We start from the raw sequence: 10,637 nt of genomic DNA, 5'->3' as shown, positions 1-10,637 counted from the left end.
GGGGCCGCTGTGGCGAAGGCGGGGGGTGCGGGGAGTGCGAGCCCCCTCTGCCCGAGCGGAGCCGGCAGTCCAGAGCAGCCCCGGCCCCCCATCGCATCCCTTCTCAGAGACGCTTGCGGGAGCAAGTGCTGCAGAAAGGGATAACACCCCAGCACGCCTAGATAATCTTGAGAACCAAAATGCTGCGCTTCAGAGAAATGGCACACGTGCTTTCCCCCAAGGGCTTTATTCCTAACGGGATTGCAGCACCCAGCTCCAGTTTGAGCTCAGTCTGAGAAGGTCCTAGCCTGTGGGAAGCTGACACTGACTATAGATGTCTAAATGGTCTGTCCGCAGAGGGTAAAGCTGTCTTTAGCTTGAGCAAAAGTGCTTGAATTTGGTTGGTGCTATCTGTGCAGGCTGTGCAGCTGCCAAACAAGGGATTGGGATGTAGGTGGCCAGCTGCAGGCAGGAATCTGGCAGGAATCTGATGTGAGCCGATGCTGTCCTGTGCCGCTGTCCTGTGCCACTCTTCCGTGTTTCCTCCCTGACCTTGTGGCATCAGAAGAGGAGAATGCAGAGCGACCTTCAGCTGTGTGACAAGACCAGTGGGTTAAACCATGAAGGTCTGTATTTCCAAATGTTTGTAGTACTTTTGTAGTCAGGCTTGGACCTTGATCTTACTATCCTCTTTTGATTGCTTCCAGGGAGCAGTAGCTGAAGCTCCTCTGCTCATGGAGGAGTAATCAGATGAGAGAGCATTTGCTGAAACTGGACTGCATTTCATTGCAGGGGCAAGTGTATGTGAAGTACACTGTGGTATACATCAAAGCAGGTCTCTAGTCTGCCCAGGGGAAACTGAACAGGAATAGCAACAAAGGATTCAGAAATAGGGAGGCAGACCCACTCCAGGGAGCTGGGCTAGTTATGTCAAGGGCCTGGGCTCCTGGTCCCACTACCTTGCATGCAGGAAGTGCGGGGGTTGAACGTGGATGCATCCAATGCTTGGGAGTGGTGAGATCGCTGTTGACAGCCAGGCGCTGGTGAGATCTGGCTGTTGACAGCCAGGGCTTCTTGTGTTCAGTGTCTCCAAAATGGAGAAAATTGAAGACAATGGGGAAGATGCATTTGGTGTTGTCAAACTTGGCAGCTGAGGGAATCAGCCAAGGAGTGTGCGTGCTTCTTACTAATTCTTCCAGCAAAGCATTCCTTGATGGGAGGAGCTGTTTAAGTCATGGGTCCTTGTTGGCCACTGACTTGCAATTTGTGCTAGCTTGACCACACTAATTATGAACTTGGTTTTCCTTCTTCGTATCTTGAAGTACTGGGTTTGAACACAATTGCGTAGAATTTATTTATCAGTTAATGATGGAGCAAGTCATATAGTTGTGTGCCCAGTCTTACAAACGCCTTTAGGTCAGGTAACACTCTGCCACTATCTGGATGACTGTCAGATCTATGTGTGATACGAGGTTGAATTTTTATATTTGGAAAAGTCACACATCTTTCCTTCTGCAAGGGTCTATCCTTTCAGGCTCCTCAGGTTTCAGTGAACATAAGCCTGAGTTGCTGGAGCCAGCCACCACATTACTTGCTCCATGCCCTTTCCTGGGAGATCACTATCACCTGCCAGGTGAGCGTGTGGACTTAGTGAGGCATTTTTCCATCGCACCTTCCAATAGTGCTTGCACCAGCTGCATGCAGAGGACTGGCCCACTGATTTGAGCAGGAACTATGAAAGGTCTTCTGGATATGTACCCTAGTTCTGGTTAAGGTATAAAAAACTCCCTAATTTACCTGGGTATAAATCAAAATCATTATATAATATTATTCTAGATACATGAATGATAAAATTGGCAATGTTGTCTTGTTTTTTTTTTTTAATAATACCTGCTGTAGGTAAACCCTGACATTTCATACTTAGTGCTACAGTGACCAGATTCTATTCCTATAAAACTATTACATCATTTGATTAAAGGCAGCCTTTTACCTTAGAGCAAACAGAACTTTGGTATTGCTAAGAGTTTTATCTGACAGCTTAATCAGGGAAGCCTTGTAATCATGCAGTTAAAAAATCTAAGATAAGACTAAATTGTACATTTTGTGTGGTTGTAGTCCCTCCATCCCCTAGGCAGAGTGGCATACTGGAATGGCTCAGACAAGCTTGTGTGCTACACAATGAAAGGTTACAGCAGAGAAACTAAAGAAAAAGGAAGTTTTTAAATAGTATTCAGCAAACCAGCTGTATTAATATGCCAGTCACCATAAATACATGAGGGGATATTCCATTTAGAAATTAGCTTGCCGTATTTCTCATAAAGTAAAAAAGGAAATTTTGATTATGAGAAATATCTTGTTTCAGTATGTGATGTTACACTTTTGCTTCTTTTTAAAAAACTCTAGCCCCAACTATAATTAGATCTTGCATGAATACTGATGAGAAAAGAATAACTTTATTTATTAGGATACGTATCTTCAGCATGCTACTTTTTTTTTTTTCCTGGGGTGGTTCCTTTTTTTATCCTCTACAAGTGGACAGGAACGACCAATTACATTTTATTCCTCCTTATGCCTTATTTTTTAGGACATGGGGTTACAAATGTAACTTGTTTTATACCTTTACTATGACTCCCTTCTTTGCTCCTCCCAGAGGAGGAAAAATTCTCAGCTTGTTTGAAGATTACATTTTCTACTGTGATCCACTTTTGTCACTCATTTCTGGGGGAAATTCTTTCCTGAGATGTGTCATAGACAGTTTGTAAATGAAACAAACCCACTGATCATGTAGTGACTATAATGTTATCTTATGTAAATGCATACATGATTCTTCTTGAAATTAACAGCTTATTGTGGTTGAATTCCTTTTTGAGGTTCTTGAGGTTCTCCTTTTGAGGCTTTGCATTATATTGTCTTGATGGAAAGGTCTCCCCCTGTTGTACAGCATGTGTGTGGACAGTTTCTGCATGCATTTGTAGCTGTGTTGAAAGTGTTGTTACTCAAGCCCTTCAGTGATGTGTGCTGCAGAAAGTCTAGCTCTGCTGATGTGCTAAGGCAAGGGCAGATGTGTCTGCATAAATTATTGGCAGCTGAGGAAAGGGTGAAATCCACACCTCTTGTGATCTGAAGGGAAAATTCCACACTGATGTTACAGAAAACTGGATTCAGAGGGTTTGGCACCACTGTTAAAAAGCTACCAAATTTTTAGGACGTGAAGAAATAAAAGAAGGTCTGGTGAGAACCTCTCTATCCCCATCCTTCCCCCCAGCACAAAATTTTCCGCGTATAAGCTGAGGTTAACTGAGAACACTTCATACAGATGAAAGAGTTTTGGTTCCTTTCTTTTTCTGCATCCACTTCCTGCCTCATGATTTCCTGTACATTTCCTTCTAGCTACTGAAAACTGGAGACAGAGTATTGCTTCAGAGAACACTGATGAGATGAAGCTCAAGACTGGAAATGAAGCTGCTGAGCCAGACAGAAGAATTTCAGTTCCCTGTCAAACCTGAGAGAGCTTTTGTCTTTAGACAGATATATTGGTTGACAAATGGATTAGTGGGGATGCTGGATGAGCCAAAGGCCTAAGAATTGTTACCTTAATAATGTCAGATGCATCAGACTCTTTAATTCTTTTCTTACCAAATAATCTTATTTAATTCAACTTTTTGTTGTATAAAACAAAGATCATTTCTCTAATCGCCTTTGCTGACCTCGCCTGGCCCATGGCTTTCCAGCTGAATAAACAGAGATAGGGCAATAAAAAACAAATCTTCACCACTAATTAGCTCTTGAAACATCAGTGTTTACCATTCACTGCATGAACTGACTATCAGGCATTACACCACCATGAAAACAATCTACAACTGCATGTCATGAGTGTAAAATAATACAAGGCACAGGGTACAGTGCTGAATTGCAACTGAATGAAAAGATACTGGGCATGTTGCATGACCTTCAGCAAGATTCTATGTTTATGTCACTGAGAAAGAAGAGCCAAATTATTCATGAGGCTGAAAGGGGGAGAAAGGACATGTGATCTTGGAACAGTTAGAATTATGTTATTCTTGGGGGGAAAGATCTAGATGATTATGTTAATATTACCATTTATGTTATACTCTCACCAGAGTCAGTTTCAGGAATGTGTCAAGCTCTGTGTGTTTTATCCAACTGCAAAAAATACGATAGGATTTTAGAGCATCAGTCAATACTGTTTTTATTTCTTTTTTGTTTGTATTTCTTATGAAGCAAATGCTTTCAGAAACAAGATAAATCAATAGGTGTGAATCATCAATTAGGTGGATATAAGATGAAACTTTTAAAGAATATTATATAATCAGGCATTAATATGTGAAAGAAAAAAAAAAAGAAAAAAGCAACAAAGGACTTTATATAATATTAGCAAAACTCAAAACTGTTTTCAGTGATGTAGCTATGTTCTTTATAAATGCTATACACTTACTAGAGGAAGTTGAGTATGTTATTACAGGAAATAATAGTGTCTTTGAAGATACTGTTTATCATTAGGAATGAGAATTCTGCTTTTCAGCATGGTCTGCAGTTGAGTAGCACTGCACAAAGGCACTAGTGTAATAAATGCAGAATACACCCTGACGTATTCTGGTGTGCCAGACTGGGCTTTTTTACTTTGAGAAACCACATGTCATGAGCCCCTCCATTTTCTTATTAGATATTCACAAAAGCTGAAATGGTTTTTTTTCCCTGAAAACCACTTTTGCTGATCATTTTCAGTAATATTTTTAAGGGCCTTTTGCTTTTCTCCTGACTGTATTCTGTGGCTGGTAACTTCTGTGGATTCTCGCTTTAAAGATTGTGGTTTGTGTCATGTCAGTCTTGTGGTATTAGCAGTTATCTCAGTAAAGCTCATTTTTAACAAACTTCATTTTTAATACTATGTTGAGCTTAAAGCTTTTGCTGCCTTAAGATATAACTTCTGCATTTCCAGCATCACATTCTATCAGTTAATCCAATGTGTATTTATGTCTTTTCAGATATTAGATCATTCTGCAAATTAAGTTTGCTTGACCAGTACTCGAACATTTATCCAGAAGCGCTTTCAAGTTCAGACTTCCAGCATTGTCACAACGTAACCCTGCCATCTACTGGAAAGTATCTAGTAATATTTTTGTTGTTAAAATTGGGGTGGTTATGTCTACAAATTTTATGTACAGAAAAGGCTGCCTCTACTTTGAAACACACAGGCTGATTCCATGTTGTTCAGTGGAAACATGCACCTGAAATACATGGGTTTACATGGAAAGGGATCAAATATGTAGTAAACAAGTGCTTATCGCTCTCAGTCAGTCAACATTTTTGCCATCAAAAGTTATCAGATCTCTCATCCTCCCCTCCCACTACTTTTTGGGTGGTGTCCCAGGACTAGGGAAGTTCACTGGGTAGTCCCCTGGCCTCACGGTTCTCTGCATGATTGGAAAGTTTGGGGGTGGGCAGTCAGGGGGTACACAGCTTCTTTGATGGCTCAGAGATTTTGTGTGTGAGAGTCTGATTTCTAGTTAAGTGGGCAGCTGTACCCTCAAGATCACCAGGTTTTCATCTGGAGGGACAAAAGAAGCAAGCATTTGGAGAGACTGAGTGTAGCAGACCAGCTATGCTAGAGGATGTATGCATGTGTCACTGTTGCCAACCTGCTTGCAGGTTATGCTGTGGAATAGGCTCTGGGGCTGCTTGGTCCTATTTTGTCTTCTTCTCTGTAAGTTATTGGTAGACTGCTGGCATCTGAAAGTACTGGGTTTAGTAAAAGACAAAGGGTCTTCTTGGTTTGCAGAACTCCTGCTTTTCTTGCCCTGTGCATTTGTGTAGCTGAGAGGTGCTAAGAAGTTCACGTGGTTCTGGGAGCCTCTTCCCTCAAAGGCTTCAGAGCTGCTATCTCTAACAATCTCTAATTATCACTCCATGCTCTTTCTCTACCCTTTCTTCCTATACCCTTCCTATACCCTCTTTGTGGATGAGATTTGCTTTACTTGTTGAACAAGACATTATCTCCTCTGAAAGACAGGGAAATAAAACCAAATGCAAAACAGTAAAGCAAAATTTGCTTCATAAGAGTTGAAGGAATTCAGTAAGTCATCCTGCATTGGTTTTCAAGGACTGGAAGCTATGTCCCTGCATTGATTCACAGCCAAAGCTGTCCATACAGGGGTCTGTGCCCCTTAACACAGTACAGACAGCTTAACCAGCTCAGGTACAGCCACATGTGTTGCATAACACATGTTGACACAGGTTCAGTCCCATAAATCCAACAGCAACTTCAGCTGTGCTGAGCAGGACACAGTGCTTGGTCAGACTGATACCCAGATCTCTGGGGTTGTGTCAGTGGATGTGGCTCCCTGCAGAAGGAGCGAGGTTAGGCGTGCCAGCAATGCAGCTGTGCCTAGTGACAGCTAGTGTAGCGACTGTGACAGCTCCCCCTTAGCAAGCAGAAGTTTCTCCAGAATGGCTTTTCAGTGGAAACAGCTTTGCAAATGAAGTATATTAAGTATCTGATTCAGTTTTCGTTTTAAGAATAGATTAAAAAGCAAGATACAACAGGTGAATAATTTCAAAGATTATCGTATAATAGCAATAGCAGAGATGCAATCAAAGTCTCATTAATGCTTTCTTTCCTCTATGTACTAGTTTTCAAAAGAAATTATATTCCTTGGTAGAAGACCTTTCTATTATGGAGGAAATTTTGTAACTTTCTCTTTGATAGGAGAAAAGACCAAAATTGTTATCTACTCCCCATTAAATTTGCCATTTTACAACTCACCTCCCCACAGAAAGACCTTGAATATGGTTCATATTACTTCTAGATATCAAGAGAAAAAAAGTAATTGGTCACAGCACATTGTCTGGATGTTAATAATATTTCAATTTTACCTTGTTGAAAAAATAATTTATTCTCACCATATATTAGAAGGGAGGAGATCTGGCACATTCGTAGGCTTCCTGCGATTATGTGTAATACTTGCATTTAAGGTCAAAACCATTTTAGATTATTTAGTTTATGGAGGATTGTCTCCTACACTATAATAGAAGGCAAGGTTTTAGAGCCCCAGATACAGGATATCACTTACTTAGACTGCAATGGGATGAGCTGCAGAAGGTACTGCACCACAAATGGGATGGTGGGGTCAGACACCTGGTCTTAGCAGAAGAATCTTTGCACTAGGCATAAACAGGGGTAGTTTTAGAGGGAGTGGGCACAAGAAATGCTTGAGCTGTTCATGATCAGAAGACAAGAAAGAAGGATATTTTGGGTGACTGCCAATGAAATAGGTTCTAATTTTCTGCTCCAGCACTGAACTAGAACTGCTTGTCCTTAGGCTAGAAGATGGGTGGGACAGAGTGGGACAAGTTACTGTGATGTTGCTCTACCCTCCTGTGAACACCTTGTCTCTCACAGTTAACCAAATGGTGTGGGTTGGGTTTTTTTTCCTCCAGCTACAATATATCTCTGCATATTAAATTGAAGTGTTTCTTGAACAAAAGAAGGACAATTTCAGTCATGGCTGAGTCCTAAAGGGAACCAAAAATATTCTTTAGCTTCTCCTGTCACATTATCATAGACTGTGTGGCAGTAAGAGGAAAAGTCTCTTCCGCCTACCCTGCATTTCATATCCTGAAAGAGCAGCTCCTGTCTACTCCATTCAGAACACATTATTTTTTGCACATACATACCTCCTTTTTCCTTCTGGTAGGTTTTAAGAGCTCATTAAAACTGCTTCTTCCCTTTCACAGGACTCAGATATTTATGACTTATTAAACTTCCTTTTTGTCTGTAACACAGGTTGATTTTACTGCCTACTTTCCCAACCCTGCATTAATGAGACACTCCAGGAGAAATCTTCACAGATAGAATGCCTAGAAGGGAGAAAATGGTATAATCTACTAGAAAAAATAAAGTTGCAAGAAATTCTAAGACTCATAGACTGCCAAAATATTAATTTTTGCAGAGTTAAAGAGGATTATTCTTGTTTGCAGAAAGCTGTCTATGGTCTTTTCAGAATAGACAGACTTAGTAAACATTTTTTAAGAACAAAGCAGAGTAACTGTCTGCCAAGTCTTCCACCAGTGACCTTTCCTGCTCTGAAGTGGGAATGGCTGCTGTGAATACATTGAGCATGGTCAGGAAAGGGTGACCACAGTAACTCCAGCTGGCAGAACAAACAGGGTGTGTTTGGTGTTTCTTATGTGTTCTGTAGAATTTTATTCTGTCTTTTGCTTTCATTGGTGCCAAACACCCATCACCTTTAGCACTTGTGCTGAGTAGCAATGAGTTGTCCCTCCACTCTGAACAGGGGGATGGTGTCAGTTCTTGCTTACTAGAGAGACAGCTTGGAGGGGACAAGTGCCATGGCAGGGGCAGTTCACCCTGAGATGCTGCTTCCCCCATTCCTCATGCAGTTAGAAGCCGGGAGTCATCTTAGGTAAACCCAGCTGGTGTGAGGCATGTCCAGCTACCTCACAGGTCCAATCAGGCAAATATATTCAAGATATCCACATCAGGTATTTGGTGGGAGATGTAACCGTGCATTTCAAGGACATAAGTAATTCAAGATAATTGAAACAGCAACAGGGGCACGTGGCTTTCTCTTCTCTGCACTTGATATGTGGGTAATTGGTTTTTCTTTACATGATATATATAGTTCATGTACTGATGACAAGTAGTTGTTCAAAATATTTGCAGCTCTGGAGAAATAAAGTGCTTCCACTGTGGGTGTTTATTGTCTGATAAAAAACACATCATTTTGTTTGAGGAATTTCTTTCTGGAGCCCAGAGAACAGCTTAATCACTTTAGAAGGCTAATTTATGAAATTGCTGAAAATATCATAGTCTACAGAGTAACTTAACATATGTACAACATGGCTTGTAAAACAGTATTTAAGAATAGAAAGTGAGACAATTATTTGATAGACTACCTATTATTAAAAATATAGAGAGCAAATGAAGATGTATTAGAAACCAACAGTGTTCTTATTTTATTTGGAAAATACAAATTGGTGGTAAAATTAATTACCTGTAAAAGTCTATTGATTTTAAAGTCCACTAAGACTTTTAAAATATAGAAATGAAATGGTTATCACTCAAATGCTATTCATTCTCATAAAGCAAACTCCGTTTATCTGAATGGGTTTCCTATTATTTGTTTGATTTCTAAATAGATTATGAAGGCATTTTCAAAACTACATTTTCTTTTGAAGCACCTTCTGTGCTGTGAAAGAGACTTTGGCAACAATTCTTTATGGAATGTAAGGCTAATGCATCAGACTTGCTTAGGTCCTGTGTGGAGTAATGTAGACGTGCTGCTGGATGGCTTCAGGCTGCCTGTAGATTTTACATGGAGAATATAGAATTCATCATTTTGAGTCTATTCTCAAAGTTTCAGGATCTCATAGTTATATATAAAGGATATGCAGCCAGTTCTTTGGTGTGACAAACCTTATGACTGACAAGGAAGTGACACTGCTGAGCAGCCAATGTATCTTCTTGGACCTTTTGTTGATGAGCATAAACAAAATCATTAAAAAGGGAAAAAAAATCATTGTACACTTTGGTCACACAAAGAGCCAATAATAGTCTTAGGTTCAATGTCCAAGGGGCTGGATGCTCTCAGCTCATGGGTTCTCAGGAGGTATGGTGTATCCCTCACCAAATTGCTTCAAGTCTCTGCTTTGAAATATAGCTTACACATCTGCAACAGGGGGGTTTGTATATTCATACACGTTACAGGGATACTTTCAGATCTTTGCTGGTTGTTCTGTTGTTTGCATGTACTGTGCAAAGTATTATTGTTAAGAGTTATTGTATAATTCTTGATAGTTACTGAAGGTAAGATTGTTACTTTTTTTTGGTGTAAAATTAGACGCATAATTTCCATGCATCAATAAATGCAGGTTTCAAAAACTGCCAGTTTGCAAGAGAATTTTGTTTTGATCACTTCATACAATTTCTCCCACAGTTTCTCGTAGTGTCCTAAAATCCTGCTGTCAATAATAAAGGAAAAAAACAGATAAAACAAGTGTCCTAAAAGAGTAGCTGTAGTTAACCTAATCCTAAAACCAGCAACTAACACACTACTGGACTGACTACTGGAATACTGTGCTGATAAGGAATTCAAGCTGGAATACTGTGCTGGTAAGGAACTTCAGGCAGTAGAGTCATTATGCATTTTAAAAGCCCCAGGCAAACATTCCATCTTGCTCCCCTCCATGCTGTTCCTTGACTTTGAGCCTTCATTCTCTCAAGTCACAATTGACTTCGCTCACTGGTTTAGGATGGCACATAGAATGATGTCTTAAGTTCAGAATTATTACTTTAATGCAGCAACTTGTCACTGTCAGAAATAACTCTGCTCTGAAATGAACCAAATGGGAATGGGGGAAGAAATGGGCAGCACTTCTACTTGCCTGGGACAGTCTCCCATATCTGTAATCAGGAAACACAACAACTGTGTCTCTGAAAGATGTCTAGTGAGATGCATAAATCATATATGAATGAGAGATTGTTCATCTCTGGAGAAAAGCATATGGAAATGCTGAAGTATATCAGGAAAACTTCACTGACTAGTCTTGTTGCATTTGCCCCCTTCTCTTGGGTATATGCATGATTTTGCTCTGTGTGTTCTGAGCAATGGAGCTTG

Source organism: Geospiza fortis, unplaced genomic scaffold (assembly GCF_000277835.1).
Source record: "Geospiza fortis unplaced genomic scaffold, GeoFor_1.0 scaffold40, whole genome shotgun sequence".
In the NCBI taxonomy this organism is placed as follows: domain Eukaryota; kingdom Metazoa; phylum Chordata; class Aves; order Passeriformes; family Thraupidae; genus Geospiza; species Geospiza fortis.
Note: the sequence above shows the minus strand (reverse complement) of the source record.